The sequence below is a fragment of the Rhinolophus sinicus genome, linkage group LG01 (genome assembly GCF_036562045.2).
Source record: "Rhinolophus sinicus isolate RSC01 linkage group LG01, ASM3656204v1, whole genome shotgun sequence".
Lineage (NCBI taxonomy): Eukaryota > Metazoa > Chordata > Mammalia > Chiroptera > Rhinolophidae > Rhinolophus > Rhinolophus sinicus.
The window spans coordinates 58,265,934-58,285,478 of NC_133751.1; the positions used below are offsets into that span (position 1 = coordinate 58,265,934).

The 19,545-nt window shown below is 40.7% G+C and overlaps 1 protein-coding gene and 1 long non-coding RNA gene across 5 annotated transcripts in view; one reads left to right on the plus strand and one right to left on the minus strand.

Annotated features, from left to right (window-relative positions):
• Positions 1–19,545, plus strand: part of TFRC (transferrin receptor) — a 100,947-nt gene that overhangs the window by 57,654 nt on the left and 23,748 nt on the right. The window lies entirely within an intron of this gene.
• On the minus strand, positions 7,669–19,531 carry LOC141571096 (uncharacterized). 4 transcript variants are annotated; one of them, XR_012495649.1, is made up of 5 exons: positions 19,413–19,531; positions 10,306–10,481; positions 9,101–9,233; positions 8,781–8,976; positions 7,669–8,677 (listed from the first exon to the last, which is right to left on the minus strand). It is a non-coding gene; the product is annotated as an uncharacterized LOC141571096 (long non-coding RNA). The 4 variants fall into 4 exon arrangements; XR_012495650.1 differs by having other exon boundaries at positions 10,329–10,484; positions 19,413–19,524; XR_012495648.1 differs by having other exon boundaries at positions 10,306–10,484; positions 19,413–19,524.

Below are 19,545 nucleotides of genomic sequence, written 5' to 3' on the forward strand. Positions count from 1 at the left end.
CTGAGCCACCGGGCCAGCCCATGGTTTGCACTTTTTATAGCTTATTTTAAAAATCATTTCCAATTCCAAAGTCATAAAGATGTTTTTCTATATTGTTTTTTTTTCAGTTTGGTCTTTTACATTTATATCTTTAAACCACCTAGTTTATTTATTTGTTTTTTGGAGCATGATGAAAGGTAGGTTGTTAGTTCTTTCTATTTTACTAAGTTACAGACAATGTGTATGCTCTCTAAACTCACACAGGAACTACACAAACAAAGCTTACTTCTTTCCATTCAGTTTTACAAGATATTTTCTAGTATCCACTGTGGGCCTATCTAGAAGTAGGTCCTGTATGGGGGAAAAAAAGGGAAATAATCAACAAAAGGAACTGGGGTAGAGGCACCGCAGACCAATAAATTCTTAAAAAAGAAAATCTACTTTGATATTTAATAAATATATAGTACCGAGGAATGGCTAATATGATATCCTACTTCAGTAAGCACATTCCAGATCACATACAAGAAAAGTGAACAAATATGTGACCCTGATGGGAGTTGAAGCAAATATTAAAATTAAGTTACATCGGGCTGGCTAAGATTGGAAGGACAACAACTTGGCTTGGAAAAAATATCCTGGAAGTACACACTGTACCCCAATAAAGTCCTGTAAAAACAAATTAAGTTATATCAAAATAATGCCAATATAATCTTGGTAGCTAGAGCAGTTTTATGCGAGAAATCCGGTGTCCAACACACATGGTATCAGTTGGCAATCAGAATATTTCTTATCTGACACTGATAATCATGATGAGCTTGGTCAATAGACCCAAGATCAGGTTCTTCTAAAAGTAGATAAACCTAAAATCGGCAATGTAGACTAGGGAGAAGTGGACCATTTCCACAGAGAGGAGAGCTTTTCTTATCTGCTCCTCCACTTACCAGCACCTGTTCTGGACCCCAATAATATACTGGAGAAAATTTTGCCAAGTAACTATTATTATGACTATGATGCCCCAGAAAAGTGATAAAATATATATTTAAAGACACATTCACACTTTATGTGTACATAGTTATAAACTATGTCAAGGGCTTCTGAGGACCCTCTTTAGAAATCTAGAATAGTCGCCCCTGAGTCCCATAAAATTTCCTACTACCCAGCCCCTCTCACCTGAAGCACTACAGATGCATTCTTTTTAACCTCTATAGCTGGATCAGTGACCTGCATTCTTTTAAACATCTACAGCTGAATCAGTGACCTGTAAGTTACCCAGGAGAACAGGCATTACTTCATGTTGTGTTTTCAGGTGTTAAGCGTCATTCCCAACCTCTGTGTGTGGTCCGTTTTTGCTCAAATCCCTGTAGTTAGAGCTCCATTAAGAAAGTCATCATTATTAAAATGTAAAATCTTCATTAGCCTTGAAGATTTTTGTATATTTTCTCACCCAGAGCAAACAGCAGGTTTTTCCTTTTTGTTTAACTTGAGACGGTAGGGGTGAAACAAAAAACTCCGTTTTTACTTAAGAGCCTTTCCGAGTGAAGCAACTTAAATGCCAAGTACTTCTGAGAAGTATGATTTGGATTGTTCCTCTTTAGTGGTTTGTGGGATTATTCAATTTTGTTTTTCGATTGGGTAGGAGTGGAGGAAATATTAGGATTTCTCTATTTTCTCCCAGACCCTAACGTTGGTGAGCTTTCACAGATGACCAAGTCTAGGGGCTTCCCTGAGGAGACAGTGCCCTGTCATGAGGACTAGGAGGGTACATACCCATTGTAGAGACAAACACGTTACACTATCAGAGATGGGGCCATTCAATAATCAAAGCTTACAACTGTTGCAGGTAGAGTGTCTGGGAAACAGACCAGGAGGAAGATGTGCTTCCGGGAAGTTGATTACAGATGCCTTCAGAATCTACACGTCCCAGGAGGGAGGACAGCAGGTTTTGGAGAGGTTGGCCCAGGTGGCAAGTAACACAGGCCTCAGCTGATCCTACAACAGGAAGCTCTTGAGCTGGGATAAGCCTTTCCATGGGAAGGCACGACCTTGGGTGAGGCAGGTCTCTTCAGCCTCAGACAAATCTCCAGAGGGAGAATTCCCTTGTCCTAAATCCATTCTACCAGGCACCACTCTGATTACATTTCTGTTTCCTCTGTATTTGTCTGATAGGACAAGACTATCCTACACAGGTGCATGGGAAAAGTCTGCAGTAACCAAGAATTTCATCTCTATACTTGTTTTTACCCCTACATCATTCCAAAAGAAGCTTTGACATGGCAACAGAAAGAAATACAACTTTTAAATTCTCATATTGGCTACCATTTATTGAGTACTACTAGAAGCCTGTGTACTAGGTTAATTATTTTACGTAGATTATTTTATCAATCTTCAGAAGAACCTGTGAGGTAGGTACTAATAGATAAGGATACAGACTCAACGAGGCAAAGCATCTTGCCTTAGGTCACACAGTTAGTGAATGGCAATGCAGAAGGTTGGATTGACTCCAGGTAAGTTGTTTGAACTATTCGGTCCTATTGAAGATGATAGGAACATAAGATAAAACCAGGTGGGTAGGGCCCCTATCTCAAAAATGCACACCCCAAAGTTCTGCACAGTTGCTGGAATAGGGCCCCAGAATTGATTCTGATTTCCTGGGGCTACAGCAGAGAAAGAAACACGATCAGGAACAAGATTCACAGAAGTACCTCTGCAGTAAAAGCAAATCCATGATGATAGAAGTTAGAATCATGGTGACTTTTTTTGGAAGGTTATTGACTGAGAGGGGCAGGAGGGAGGCTCCTGGGTGCTAGTAACATTCTACATTGTAAGCCAGGGGGTGGTGATACAGTTGCAAGCATGTATGAACATTTCAAAAGTTGTACATTTAAGGCTTGTGTGCTTTAGTATGTGTACGTTATATGTATTTACTTCAGTAACACAAAGTTATCAAAATTGTGTCAAAAATGAAACAACCCAATTGATCAGGAAAAGGACAGCCTTTTCTGGTACTGAAACCCTAGAAAAATTCCCAGAGCCTCCTGAGAGGGACACTGTGTGATGTGGTGTTGACCATCTTCTTTAACAACTCCTATGATAAGCTCACTATTGAGTTTCGTGTGACTTTTCATTATTGTCCCTCAGTGAAGGCAGATGGCATGATGCAAAAGAAGAATTTCATGAAGGCTTGAGATGCCAACAGTGGGGTCCCAAGACAGAGCTTTGTGTTCTCTCCTTATCGTTAAATTGGCACTCACAGTACTAGTGAGGGTTCCTGAGTGGGACTGCTCTCTCAGCTCTCTCCAAGACTCTTCTGTGTACGGGGCTGCCCTGTGTCTCTGGTTCCAACCTACTGCCACAGGGAAGGCGTTAGTGTACACACATTGAGGGCACAGGAGTTTCAGTGACTGGGAAACCGGGGTTCTTGTCCCACCCGAGGTCGCAGAGACTGGCGTCCCTTCTGCTCCCTCACTTGAAATGGCTCCTCTCACCTCACGGAATGTCACCAGCCATCAGACCTCTGCATTGCACAGTTCCAGGGAGCACCACTCACAACTGTGAATGTTGTGCGATGTAGTGACCCTGTCAACAATGGCCCCATTTCCCCTTACTCTCTCTCCTGGGAAGGAGGGGGCTTATTGCTGAGGAAGGAAGGAAAGGCTCCATCCTACCCTCATGGCTGGAATGGTGGTTGGGCTCTGGGGGGAACCAAGAAGCCCAAAAGGGGTTGTGGTCTGTGTGGCTGCCAGGCAGAGATGCTCAGGACCTGCTAACCTACTCTTCTGCTATCACGCTGAACTTTGACTATTATTACCCAACACCAGCCAGCCCTCAGGCTGCGGGTTTCATTGTAGCACAGGTCAACATGGTCTCCAGAATCAACTGACCTGGATCCAAATTCTGACTCTACCCCTTACTAGTTGGGCAAGTTCCTAACCGCTCGAAGTTTTCTAAGCTGTAAAATGGGTGTGATAATTACATTAGTACCCACTTCAATGGTTCATGAGAATTGATTGACACACTAAGTACATAATGTATGGCACATTATATGTACTCAGTCTGAGTTAGCTATCCACATGAATCTATTATCTGTATCATGTTTAGCATAAAAAAAAGATGTGTTTTCTATTATGTAATAGAAGTAGAGATAGCAGTAATGAGAGAGCCAGAATTAGTTTTTAAACAAATAATCTTTTTTTTTTTATGTTAAAAAAAAGTTGTGGGAGAGGAAAAATAGGGAGATGTTGGTCGAGGGGTATGTTTCACTTATGCAAGATGAATAAGTTCTGGAGATCTAATGTACAACAATATGACTATAGTTAATACTATATCGTATACTTGAAATTTGCTACTAAGAGGTAGATCTTAAGATCTTCTCACAACAAGAAGAAAATGGTAACTATGTGAGGTGACAGGTAATGTGACATAGCTTGATTGTGGTGAATATTTCGCAATGTATATGTATATCAAGTTGTATACTTTAAATATATGCAATTTTTAATTGTCAACTATACTTCAGTAAGGCTAGAAAAAAAAGCAAAGATTTTTTAATGTTCCAAGTAATACATATTCATTAAGGAACATTTAATTAAAAAGGAAAAAGTTTTAAAAATTATCTGCTATTAACATTTTGGTATTTTTCTTCTATTCCTTTTTTACAACTACGTGATATATGTGTATATATAATATGTGTGTATAGTTTTTTAAAAACTTTCAAATATGCAGTACAATATTACTAACTGTAATCACCATGTTATACATTACATCCCCATGACTTACTTATTTTATAACTGGAAGTTTGTAACTTTTGACCCCCTTCACCCATGTCATCCATATATATGTTTTAAAACAAATTTTTTACTTTAAGATATTTTCTCATTTACAGAAAAATTACAAGGATAATACAGAGTTCCCATATACCCCACACCCAATTTCCCACTGTTATCTTACATTACTATGGTACATTTATCACAACTAATGAACTAAGATTGATGCATTAATCTTAACTAAAGTCCATACTTAATTTGGATTTTTTTGTTTTTACCTAATGTTCCATTTTTGTTCTAGGATTTCATTCAGGGTACCACATTACATGTAGTCATTATGTCTCCGTAAGCTCTTCCAGAATGTAAGAGTTTCTCAGATTTTTCTTGTTTTTGGTGAACTTAACGGTTTTGAGTAGTGTTCAGGTATTTTGTAGAATTTCCTTCAACTGAGATTTGTCTGAAGTTTTCGTCACAATTAGATTAGCGTTATGGGTTTGGCAGGGAAAACCAAAGAAGTGCCATTTTCATCACATTATATTAAAGGTATTATCAACATGACTTATCACTATTTATGTTGACTTTCATCACCTAGTCAAGGTACTATTTGTAAAGTTTTCTTTTTTCTCCCTTTTTCATACTGTATTATTTTGGAAGGAAGTCATTACGCACAGCCCATACTTTAGAAGTATGGCTTTATGCTCCATCTCCTTAATGGAATATCTACATACTGTATATTATTTAGAATTCTTCTGTACATGAGAATATTCTTTCCCACCTATTTATTTTGTCTATCATTTATTTATATCAGTAGGATCTAGTGGACATTTATTTTACACTTTTAGCTATAACCCAGTATTATGCTATTTATTTTGTTGCTCAAATTGTCCCAGCTTTGGCCGTTGGGAGCTCCTTCAGTCAGCTCCTGTGCCATAGACATATTCCATCATTTTGTTCTTTGAGCACTTCCTTACTTTCTGGCAGTAACAGATGCTCCAGACTCATCTTGTATATTTCCTGCCACAGCCATTTCTCCAAAAAGTCTGGTTTCTTCTTATTAAAAAATGGTACTAGAAACGAAGATCTGAGTCCTGGTGTGATCATTGTACCCAAGTGTTTTTGCTTCTAGTGGCTTTAGGTAAACAGCGTAGCTCTAGGTAAATCTAATTTTTGGAACTCGCCACATTCACCTTTTGAAAACCATCTTGGTCACCTTTAGTTTTTGGACGTTATGAATAAAGCCACTCTGAACATTCACATGTGGATTTCTATGTGGACATAAGTTTTCAAATCAATAGAGCAAGTACCTAGTATGATTGCTGGGTTTATGGTAAGACAATTTTAACTTTGTAAGAAACTGTCAACCTCTCTTCCAGAGTGGCTCTATCATTTGGCATTCCCACCGGCAATGAATGAGAGTTCATACACACTATGACAGAGGACTTTTCAGCTAAATGACCCGGGCTCTAAATTTATGGCCTCTACTAATCTTGCTCTTTACTGCTCTGATAGATCTAAAGCCGTGGGAAAACACAGGAAAGTAAGGGTGTGCCTGGAAGAGAGATACAAACCTTTTGATTAATTTTATCAGTCTTCTGGCCAATGGCTAACCTTCTAAACACCAGATGTCCAAGTCCATCTCATTCTGCTAATAGTAAAGGACTATGTCACACAGAGGAAGGGGTCTTTCCTTACTACACTGATAATCTCAAAACCTCCCTTGTGATTTTACCCCTAGGCCATGCATATTTTGCATCCCTTTCCAAAAATCCAGATGGCACCATTCTATAGGGTACTACAGATACTATATTTCTCAGAAAATGCTTAACTCTCCCTTTTGATTTTGTTGTTTATAGTAGGAAAACTACACATTCACGTTGAAGTGTTAGAGGACAAGATCGTCCCTTTCTTACTAATTTTGAAATCCAGTTGGAGATGAATCTTAAGATATAGCTGTGATGGGGCACATAAACATGGCATTAGGAGTGCTGGTTTTAACAAAACCCAGAGGGACTGACAGGTATGAGGACAAGTGTAGGAAAAGGGGTCAGGAAGCCATTGTCAATGATGGGGACAGACAAAAAGAATAAGAACCTATCTGGAAAGAGGGAAAGGATCCGTGGCAAGGGTGCTTGATCACCATGGTAGAGAGACCCAGGGGGTTGAATGGAGGGTGCTGAGAGGGAGAAGGGTGCTGGAAGTCAGGCTAGAAAGTCAGGAGAGGAGGGCAAATACCATCTGGTCTGAATAGGGGCTGAGAGTAAGAGACTTGGGGAGAACAAACCAGGGGTGTAATTAGTTTCGGAGTCATTCTGACCTGAAGTTTTGACAGCAGCACCAGCAACAACTAACATGTTTTGAGCCCTTCTAAGGTGACCACACCATACTAAACACTTTACATGTATTATCTCATTTAAACCTATGCTGTGAATATTGTTATTCCCATTTTACAGATTAGAGATCATTGAGATTTAGAGAGCTGAAGATACTTAGAGATAAATATCTCTAAGACCTTAGAGAGTTTAAATTGAGATTCCAACCTAGATTCATTTGGGTCCAAAGCTGTCTTCTTTGCGTCTATGAGCTCTTTTGAATACTCCGTGTCGGTGGTAAGTGCTCACACCCTGCCCAGATTATACCTTCAAGACTCCCCAGGTCTTGTTTTTTCCAGGAGCCCCCTAGATCTTCCTGATCACAGTCTTCCCTCCTCCAAACTCCCAGAAGCCCTTGTTTAATGACTGCCCAGCAAACACCTTTTGCCTTAAGTTTCAGCATTTACATTTATTATGCAACTCCAGAACTTTTAACAACTCAATTTTTATGTCAGGTTTTTTCCTAATATTCTTTTCTTTTTAAATAAACATTTTAAGAATAGCTTTAGATGTGTAGATACATTGTGAAGATAGTACAGAGTTCCCATATATCCCCCAAACTCAGCTTCCTATATTATTACCTGTTAGTGTGATGTGTCTCCTTCTTGACCATGTCTATGCACTTATATACACATCACACTCTTCAAGAAACATAGTTTTGTCGTGTATGCCTCAGTCTCCTCCTCAGAGCTTAGCTCAGTGCTAAGAAACTGTCCCTTAATACAGGCCAAGTCACGGGGAGCCCGACCATGGTGAAGTTCTCACTCTTCATCCAGAAGGACAGGATGTTTCAATGTCTCTTTTCCTTCCTTGTAGAAACTTGAAATCCTCTCAAGAGTGTACTCTGATTAAACACATGCATACATACATATGAAGTCTGACAATTAAGTTCGCGAACTTGTTGCAATAGTGTTGCTAACCATTTTTGGTATGCAACAATGGTTAGCAACATTAGAGGGATTATTCTAATGGGTAGAGGGTTAGAGGGATTATTCATTATGAATTTGTACCAACTGAACAATCAATTAACCAAGTTTACTATTGGGAAGTGTTGAAAAGGCTGCATGAAAAAGTTAACGACCTGAACTTTTCGCCAACAATTCATAGCTTTTGCATCACGACAAAGCACCAGCTCACACGGCACTGTCTGTGAGGGAGTTTTTCACCAGTAAACAAATAACTGTGTTGGAACACCCTCCTTACTCACCTGATCTGGCCCCCAATGACTTCTTTCTTTACCTGAAGATAAAGGAAATATTGAAAGGAAGACATTTGGATGACATTGAGAACATCAAGGGTAATATGATGACAGCTCTGATGATCATTCCAGAAAAAAAAATTCTAAAATTGCTTTGAAGGGTGGACTAGGCGCTGGCGTCGGTGCATAGCTTCCCAAGGGGAGGACTTCGAAGGTGACCATAGTGATATTCAGCAATGAGGTGTGTAGCACTTTTTCTAGGATGAGTTCGCGAACTTAATTGTCTGACCTCACACATCCATAAAAATGGAGATGCTGGAATCTGTTAGATGCTAGTCACCAGCAGCATATAACTTTGTGGTTCTCTCTAACTGAAAGGAGAAATTATTCATTAAATGAGCTGGTTTCATCTGAGCCCAGGAACAAATTGCTCCCTAAGTATCTCCAGCCAATAAACATTTATTGAGCACCTACCAGGTGGCTATGGGGAGAGTGCCCAGGAGTGTCAGGACGATCCCCTGATTCTGTAAAGCACAGAATCATGGAGCAGGGAAAATGGGAGGCAGGAGTAGCAGCTTTGGGGAGGGCGAGGTTGGGTTCTCTGTGGGACTGGTTGGACTTGAATGAATCATCCAGGAGGAGGTGTCCGGCAGGCGCTCAGAATAAAGATCTGGCGGAGAGATAGAGAGAGAGAATAAGAATACAAATTGGTATTTGTACAGCGAGCTGAAGGAATCCCGTTGTAGAGATACAGATGGGAGCATGTGGGTACTGACCTTTAATTCATCACGTACCTTCTCTCAGATAATTCATGGCATTTGCTCATCTGTTGCCTCGCTGGTTTTTACAAAAATTCTTGGAAATAGATAACAGTGGAACACTCCTATGGACACTCTGTGCTGGCCATTTGTCTGTTTAAAGTGATGTCTAAACATGAAACAAGGATGCTTATCTTAATGTTTCAAAGGTTTCTGATGGCGCAGAAGTGGAAGGGCAGGCTTCTGGAAGACAGATAAGTCACTAGAGAGAACCCAAGAGAAGTCTTCTGAGGCAGCTCTTTATTGCCAGGGCTCAACACAGCACCTTGCACTGTAGACCCGTCAGCATTTGGAAAATATCCTCGGGAAAAGTGAGAAGAATGGGACTACGAACCCATAAAGGCCCATTAATTCACAGACTCAGTGTCCTTATTCTGAGCACATGTGGAAAATCAAAGGTAGCCCTCAGACAGGGAGTAGGGTCTTAACAGACGGCCCCAAGCAGGCTCAGGCCTAGAAACAGGACGAGGTAATGCAGTCACTCTGGCAGAGGGAGCTGATGCCAGGCAGACAAACACCAGATAGGTGCCTCTGCTTCAGGATGCTGGTTTAGGGTCACGCATGACCCAGCTCACTGACTGTGCTAAGTGGCCAGAGAGAAATGGGTCAGGGCAAGGGCTGGCCTTCCAGGAGTTAACTACTCAGCTATCCAGACAGGCTGGAGCGGCGTCTGCAGGCTTAGGACAGAGAGACAAAGCCTCAATGGAGAAATCAGGGGCTGCATAAGTCAGTGCCATCCTCACCCGAGGCTCAGTCTCCAGGGGAGGGACTGAGTGGGACAGGGACGCCTCAGGTCAGGGCTACCCTGGGCAGAAAGAGAGACTTGATAGACCATTCCCAGGCAAGGATCAACACTCTCGCCTGCCCTGTGTCGGCACTGACCCTCCAGTCCCAAGGATGAGTGTCTTTGCCCGGAATCTACTTCTCTGATCAAACTCAGAGAGGTAGAGAAGAGAGAGCACGTCAAAGCTGGTGACCCACTCAAGCTGACCTTTCGTGAGACTGCAAAATTAGATTCCCAAATGCACACCCTGTGATCTGTTTGTTTCATGTCTTGTGAGAGAGTGAGTGGGTGGCGAGGGGTGGTGATTTAGTATTTGGTTCCTCAGTAAGAAATTTTGTCTGCTTGTTTGTTTGTGGGTGGTTGTTGGTAGTGGTTGATTGTTTTCAAAAAATCCTACCCTTGCTCCTGCTCTGGCCCCACCTGCAGGAGAGGTTCCAGCGTAGAGTCTGCAGGGACTGGCTGTCCAGCTGGTCTTCCCAGGTACTTGGTGAAGTTCACAGCAGGTCTAGGTTGTTCCTCTGCTTCAGTTTCAGAAACTTAATTTTATCAGTTCATCCGGGGTCATCAGGTAATCTGCTACCCAAAGGCACAAAACACTGATTCATAAAGCCTGTTTATTAATTTATGTGGAGCCAGAGAATTGCTGTCTAGGCCAAACCTAGTGTCTTCTCAGGAGGGAAAATCTTCTCAAGAATTAGGATAAGTGGTTTATTTGGCAAAGAAGCTGGATGGCCATAAGCGCTGTTTTACTTAAGCTGTGATGGGTCATGAATTGCTTTTGTCTGCTGAAAAGCTTTGTAGAATAATAGGCCACTACAGCTGCATAAAAATAGCTGCCAGGCAGAAACCACTTTCACGCCAGCTGGCCACAGTGACCTTCTCTGTGGGGAGTGCTGAGAAAACAGCTAGTAAAAACTTCTTCTAAAAAGGACTCACGTGTGCTCTAAAGACCAGCAGCCCTGGTATCGCCAGGGATCTTATTAGAAATGCAGAGTCATGGGCCCCCACCCAGATCTTCTGAGTCAGAATCTGTATTTGAACACATCCTCAGGGTACTATTCTCAGTGCACATTAAAATTTAAGAAGCTCTGGGCTGGAGTCTAGGCTCGATGTGGATCTCAAAATCCACTTAAACTTGAATCATCTCAACGCCTGCAGGAAACCCTGCCTGTCCTTTAATAAAGTCAACGTGGGACTTGACCCTCCAGCCTGAAATGAGTTGGGGACAGAGAGGCTCAACAGGGCTCAACAGGACTGCCTCCTGTTTCCGGATTCTCTTTCCCTTTGGAGCTCTGCTGCCATTGCCAACCCTAAGTCCTGTGTTTCACTTGGTGACAAAAGCCAGTGGGTCTCTTCAAATGCTTCCTTGTTTGAACCCAATCTCAGAAGCAGTAATCAATCTTATGATGTTTACAGGTGATTTATCATGATTCCATTTTAGGTTGGCTGTTTTCCAATTACCCGGTCGGGGGCTGTGGACCTTTATCTCATCAGTTAAGTAAATTCCAAATCTCACTTTAGCACAGGTTACTTCTAGGAAGCATTTCTGGGAGATAGTTATCCCAGACACACTACATCTAGTGACCTTATTTTTATAGTTTGGGGTCTTTTATTTTGTGTCTGTGGCATCAGATTCAATTATAAAATGGACTCAAACCTTCCTAAGATGGTCATGACTAGAAGGTCCAGGCTGTAGCCTGGCAGTAAGTCATTTTTCTTTGGGCACAGAATTTCAAGCATCTGCCTGCTGGACAGTGTTTCAATATTTCAACACCTGAGATGTAGAGAAAGGTGGTTTTAAGATAAAAGATCTCAAAGATATGAAGCTAGGCTATGCCATTTAAAAATTCTGCCACTTGGAGCCAATTATTTTGTATTTGTTGCACTGCCACTCATTCATCTATAAGATGGGCCTGGTACCTATTTCACAGAACTGTTGGGAGGTGAATATAAGATGACACAGTACAAGCGCTCAGTAATTCTACAGGGTCGGGGCTCAGAGAATGTTGGTAGTCTGACACCTGGAAACCTTGTGGCTTTCCCTGCCATTTAGGAACTATCTGAGATGAATCAGGGGGAGCCAGGCCAGCCCTCACAGATGTAACCACCAAACAGTTGCCCCCTTGATCACATTTCCATGGCTGAGAAATAAAACTTTTGGCAGTGTCATTTTCCAAACCAAGGGAAATGTGTCTACTTGCGTATATTAAGCTGAAGAAACCAAAAGTTTTCTGATGATAGGGTATTTTTCCTGAACCCTAGATTTGCTGACTTGGGATTTAGATTTAATTATCTGTTTGCAAGTTTGTTCTTTACACATTTTGGTCATTTTCCCCATTTACATCCGCAGCCACCCAGCACTTCACAATGTTCTTTTGAAGTCTTCTTTTTTAGCCTTTCCTTTTTTTTCTTTTTTAAGTCTTCAACTTAGGCAGTGTTTGGCCATGTGGCACACAGTTCATTAGATTTTAAGATGCCAGATTTATACCATAGAGGAAGGGAAACTCAGATATAAGCAAAAGAGTTGCCAGCTACAGATGTTGAAAGAAGGAAGACAAAAATAAGGAAAACCAAAGTGACTCACTGATATTTTGGAAACAAAGTTAATATAATTCTTTTAATTCAGTAACTCTCCTTATCAAAGGTAGGTACACATTCTGAGAATTTAAGGAACTCAGCTCTTTTATAGGGACACCATGAACGTGCTGCAATTCGGTCAAACATGTACTTACATTTCTGAAGTATCCGTTATATTAGTTTTATTTTTAGAAGTATCTAAGAGTTCATCCTCAACATAAGTATCAATCCAAATTTTGAAATGAAATTAAATCTGAAATGAAAAATAAATGGATTCCCCAAATACTGAATCTTCTCAACTTGTCCCACTTGGATGGCCCCTGGACCTCTTTAATAAGATTTCTGCCTTGGGGAGAAGTCTGTGGAGCTGTCTACGCAGTCAGTCCGTGTCATAGTTAGAGTTGTAAAGAGGCAGTATAGTGGCATTGTTTAGGGCTGGGCTCAGAAGCTAGATTGCCTAGGTTTGTGGTTGTCACCACTTATTAGCTACGCAACCTGGGGCAAGTTCCTTAACTTCTTATAATGCCAGTTTTCACACCTGGAAAATGGGGATAATATTAATTTTTATTTTTAAGGATTGTGATGAGGATTATATGAGCCAATACTATAAAGAGTTAGAATTGTTCCCGGCATACAATAGTTGCTCAATAAATCTTAGCTGTTGTCATTCAGCTCTAATAGCAAAGATATTCCCAGCCAAATAGACTAAGCTCTTTTCCATCATTAGCTGACTAGACTGGTGATGAACTGGGACAGACAGTCTACATATAGTGAATTAAACTGCAAGAATATGTGGCTATCACAGTATCCATGGAAAAGAGAGAAATATGGAATACTACTACAATTAGCCTGTACGTGGCGAAACTAGGTTTTGAACCCAGATGTCTCTGCTCCAAGGCCAATCTGTTCCCATTCAACCCTGCTAAAAGCTCAACATGAGCTGACAGTGTTCGGTGGTTGTTAAAGTAGTGAATGTGGCGGCAGATAGATGGGATTCGTAAAAGCCATAGCCTCTAAAACAGAGGAATGGTGGCTCTGCTCCATCTGGACTGGTCAAACTATGCCTCAAAGAGTGATCAGTGGGTGGGACACATGGAATCGTGCCCTGTGATGGTCCTTGGAAGGGGTTGGGATATTTAGTCTGAAGAAGAGAAAATAGCTGTGGACGTGAAAGGATTCTTCAAGCAATAACCAATTTATAGAAAGTAGAAAGAGAGATAATTCAATTTAATGCAGGCAAAAACTTTCTAATAGTCTGAACTATCCAAGGCTCTCTCCTTTCGGAAGTGATAGATTTGCTCTCATTGTAAAGGTTAAGGAGACGCTGGATAACCGTTTGATGGAGTGAAGTAGTGAGATTTTGTTCAATGAACTCAACATACATTTATTGAACATCTATTGTAGGCCAGCGATATTAATAGTACGTGAGTTAAGGTTCCTCCCAAACTTGAAATTCTGTTATGAAACTAGTTCTATTTCACCCAGATAGGACTAAATAGAATCTGATATCCTGCTTAAAACTCTAACTAGACCACTATACTCGTTGCCATAAATATTACTGTAATTAATTTTAAAATAAATTATTCTTCTTTCCTTGCCCTCAGTCACCTTTGTCACTTGCTATAGAGTAGGGGCAAACTCCTCCATATTAACCTGGATATTGCTCCTATTCCATGTTCTCCATGTGAGCTTCCTTTTAGCACAGGAGAAACAAAAAATAATTTAGTCAGCAGTATTAGGACAGGATACTGAAGGTTTCCAAGTACATTTTTTAAGGGGGAAAAATGCAAAATTAAACGGAAAATAGTACCAACCCCAAATATATGAGCTGAGAGTCCACCTCCATTCTCTGAAGGGCATCCTGTTCCAATATGCAGAGCTCCACATTTTTATTTTATGATTCTGGTCCTAAAGTGATGCCCGAGGCTTAGGATTCCAAGGTAAAGAAAATGGATACAGCTTGTTCATTGGAGCTGTGGTCAGAGCTGAATGTAGGTTCGAGTGGCTTCTGTAGAGGTTGCTATGAGTCTCTACTGTACGACAGGCAGCGTTATGCCAGGATTGACCAAAGTGTATGCCAGCATTTGAAAGCATTTGAAAAAACTTTATCTATGTTTTCTAACTCTGCCTCCCAACTCATAAAACCTCAATCAATATTGAAGTTGTAGGGTGGTAGAAAGTTAAAACAGTGGGCAAAGTAACAGGGAGAAACCTTGGAAGTTGAAATTTAACTTTGAGCAAGTCATTTGTCCTGTTCATTAAAAAGACTTGTGCTCTGAGAAAGAAGATGACCTAGGACTGTGGTTTTCAAATACAGGTCACAGCCCATTGAGAAATCAGTTGAATAGGTTAAAATCAGCATTTTAAAAATTAAATACAGAATTCCAGACTGCTTTGCACACAGCAAGGGTATTATTCCATGAAACTTTTGTTTCATGTGTCTACTGAGTTGTGAAGTAAAATGGATGTTAAACCATGGAACGCAGTAAAAAATGTTTGGGAAATGCTGACTTAAGAGACCCCATTTAGCATTCACGCCATAGATTGGGACACAGAAAGAGCAAATGGTTTTGGATCCGCTATTATTGAGCTAACAAATTTTTTTAAAATTCTGATAAAATATATATAGCCTAAACATATTCATGTTTTAAATGTAAGGGACAAAATACTAAATACCTTTGTCTAAAAACGAAAATCTCCCACTCTCAACTTGCATCATCTTGTAGGTTTGGGTTTACAATGCTTCCCCTGCCACTCCCGATTTTTCCTCCTGGGTTCTTGGCCTGTAACTAAAGGTAAGAGGTGTATGTTTTGGCTTTGATCTTATGGGGCAAGGAGCAGAAGTTCCTTCTTGTACTTGTTACTGAGTTAGAAGAACACGATTTACACTCAATTGTCTTTTTTCATCAGAAATAGGTTATTTAAAAAAATACAGGTAAGCATAAAGATGAACTAGAATCTAGATGGGCATATAACTTGGAACAAGATTTAGAGAACTCCAAGTGTGTCTAGGTGAGCATTACCAAAGCCTCACATCTGTTTTTCAGATCTGGGCATTTGGCTGTCACAGACCTGCACTCGCTTTTATTTTTGCTTGTATTTAACATTTGCATCCTTGTTGTTTGTCCTTTAAGTTGTTTCCCCAGTGACAGTTTCCTTTTTCAGGGGTATAGACATGTTTCATTTCTCTGTATATGTCTTTGCCCCACAAACAACACTACTCAATAAATGTCAGTAATGATGGTAATTAATCATCTTTTCTTCTCAGCCATTATCAATGACTGAGTTATTTTTTTCTGGAATCAGGTCGTTCAAAAGCCAATGAAGATAACATTCCTTTTCATGAGCAATAACCACATTGTTAATTGCTTAGAACTTTTCAGTTTTCAGGCTTCTCCCCCTCATTTACTCACTTGGCTTGGGCTCTGAACTAGCAGCACCTTATATTTGTATAACCGTGTAGTTAAAGCAGCTTCTCTACTTTTAATTCACTGGTGAAGGAAATGAAGGGATGTTACCTCCATGTGGCCAATGGGTAACTGAAGCCCAGAGCTATTCCGCTCATGGTTCTGCGGCATAGTTAGTAACAGCACTGGAACCAGTGCGGACTTCTAGGCTGCTTTCACTACATCAGTGGCTTCTCTGGTTTGCTTTTTCTTGCTATCCCTCCCTCATCAAATAGCCAGACTCCTGCTTTCATCTCCAGGTGAAGAAAAAAGAGAGGAAAGGAGAATTTTGCAGTTGATGACTCCCACACCCTCTCCTCCACCAGTAATTCCCCTGAAGTAGCTGTCAGGTATTTCAGGATAGTAGAATTAACATGCCACCGGCTCATTCTCACTTCAGTCTTCAAGTAAGCCTTTCTCTTATAGCTGAATGTCTTCTTTCTTCCTCTTCATCTGCCTAAATCCCTGCACAGCTTTCCCCCACTATCCAAAAGTAGAGCGTTCCTATGAAACCTTTCATAAACTGAAATAGTGTAAAAAAAAAAAAAAAGAAAGAAAGAAAAAAATTACTTTTAATTTGTATGGAAAAATTTGGGGGTGTTCCCAGACCCAAAAAATAACCTACCAAACGTCCAGATTTACACGAAGTATAGTGCCCTTATGAGCTCTCTTAGGCTTTTCTGATGCCTTAGGACACATCTTGCTAACGAGGCACAAAATAAGTTGAGATAAAGCACAAAAAAAGACACAGTTCAAAGCCATGGCGGCTTGATGCTGAGATGCTGAGTGTAGCTCCTAGGGCAGGAGCTTGTTGGGGCCACTCTTGCTGCTGGGGTGCACGCTGCCTCTGTATTGGCTTGTTGCTGCAAAGTAATGCTGATCACATCCCCCCCAACTCCCCACCTGCCTTTCCACCTTTGTTCGTAAAAGCAAAAATCATCTTCGGATTTCCTTCAAAAATAGACACTAATGTATGTCTTCCGTAAAAGCAAAGCGGCAGAAGGCAAACTTTCTAAAATTGGGGAATACCTGCACTGGCCTATAGACGTCTTCCATGTTACTTTCCTGACTGACCCTGCACCATCTACCTAGACTGACTCAACCAAGCTCACCAAGAGTCTACTATGTGCCAGTTTACTGTGTGTTTTTTAGGAGGTTGCACTCGCCTTATCTCATTTGAACTCACAGAAATTCTGCAAGGCAGGTATTTTTATTCCCATTTTAGAGCAGATATAACCCAGGCTCAAGCAAGTTGAGAATTTCAGTTTCTAGACTGCAGACTTTGTGCTCTTTCCCCAGACCTCAAGGTTTCTGGTTTTTACTTTTTTCTTCTTCTTTTTTCCTTCTGTTCATTCCTCTCCAACCTCCAGTTTTTTTTAGGCAAAATTTTACTGTACATGACTTTAACATTTAAAAAAATTTCTGTGTACCTTTTGGAAGAACTGCAAGAATTTTGGTTCCAATGTTATTGAAGTCTTATGTAACAGTCTGTGGAAGGTTGGAATTTGAATATCCATTTTAGTTATAGTTTAAATAAAGGTTACCAAAAACTTATTTCACTGCAAGCATGATGACAACTACAGTAAGGGGAGTCAGCCAGAAGTGGGAGCGAATGTTATGTAATAATGCAACAATGACAATGAAAATCAAGTTAAAAAAAATAAAATCTTTGAACTGTTAAAAAACAAAATTCAACAGAGTAAATTCGAAAATCTAATTGGCTTTTTAAAGAAATTCCTGAATTGGGCAGTATCCCAGCTAGGAACTAGAAGGGTATCCTGAGGGGTTGTGCAAAATGGAAAGTTTTTGTAGGAAGAAGTGTGGGCAAGAGAGCTATTAAAAGAAAAAAATATTTTGGGATGGGACATCTTTTTTTTGTGGGGGTGGGGTATGAGACCAGAAGGGTTTTACCATGCAGGTTGCTTCTTCTTTATGTGGGAGGAAATAGAGAGGGCCCATGTGACAGATTACTCCATACTGTTGATTAGGATTACATTTCTGGGAGAGGTTGAAACTGCAGTTAGATCAGGTATTAAATCTGGCTTTGGTATCATGGGCCTTTAGCATGAGTGACAACATTTTGGGCCTGTTTTTTCTGTTCAATATAACATTTGTATGGAATTCCAGACAAAGCAAAATTGCCTCTTAGAATGTACAGATTCTTCAACAAAGCAAGACAAATTTGTTTTAATCTACTTGAAATTGCAAAGGAGGGAGATCCTGCAAAACTTCTGGGGAGAAACGGATAGTAGAGGAATTTAATTGCATAGTGTCCGTTATTACTACTAAAAGCATGAAAATAAAAATAGACTTGACACACTGTTTAAGGCAGTGTCTTCTTTATTGTTTCACTTCAGTGAATGTAAATTTTTTTATTTGGGTTTTCATAGGTTGTATCCTGACCTCCATCTTCTAAACACGTCTTTTCCACTTGCTTGTAAGATTTTCACCTCGATACTAGCATTGTTTGTTTTTTAAGATCCCAGCAGTCAAGGAAAGGGAGAGGAGCCTCAGGAGGCCTATTGTCTGAATTTCAAGGCAGCCCCTCAAGAACTAATCCATATCCATCACATTTCTCCCTTTAACTTTTTCCTGTGCAGACCCACTAAGGTGCAGAGATGCTCCTGCTTATAAATTTTTATAATAGTTCTCCTTAGGAAGAGATTTTAAGCAATGGGGGTAAACGAAGGGAGTGGGTAGACCCTACGTATTTCCTCTATTTGAACGCAGAATAAGGCAAAGAGCGAAAGGATTTGCATTTTAAAGTACTGTTCTGCATCCCTCCAGGCTCTGACCTTGAAAGCTCTTTATCTGTAACCTTTTTATGGCCCGGGTTGTTTCCTCCCTTTGTAGCTATTTGTAAACTTGTCTAATCTCCTACTGGACCGTAGGTTACAGACCAGAGGCAGGGAGAGGGTGTGAATGTTTGGAAAGGGTTTAAAAAGTGACAAGAACTCAATTTTATTTATTACGTATTGCACAATGCTATATAGTAATAATGGCAATGAACATGAAAGTTCATCTACAATTCTATCGTTCTAAATAAATCACTTCTTCTATTTTTCCTTCCATTTCCTCATGCATTAAACATTAGGCGAAGCACTGTGCCAGTCTTGGTTCATGTGCAGCTTTTCCACATCCTAAACACAAATTTGCATTTTGTTTTTAACTCTTTTTCCTTTTGCTTATCCTAAGAATTTCTGAGACTGCAAAATATATGTGCACAATATGCCTTTAATGGTTACGTAATATTCCATCAAGGACACACGCTTTAAGGAATTATTATAGTGTAAGAATCCAACATTTAGAAGTAAACGATAACACCATTGACCTTTCGCTGCAAAGCCTGGTGAACGGTTAAAGTTAGACTGAAGGCTCCGTGTTGCAGGGCCGCGGACCGCACCCCAGCCGGTAGCAGCGAGGCGAAAAACTGTGTGCCAATCACGCGTTCCGCCCACCCCCACTCCCACACCCCCCGCACCTGCAGTCTTGGCGCCTTTCCCCTTGTCCTGCCCTCCTTTTTGAGGCGGTCCCTCGTCCGGGTGCGTGCGCACCCTTTGCCGGGAGCGATCCAATTCCTGAGCACCTTTTAGGTGTACGTGACGCCGGATGTG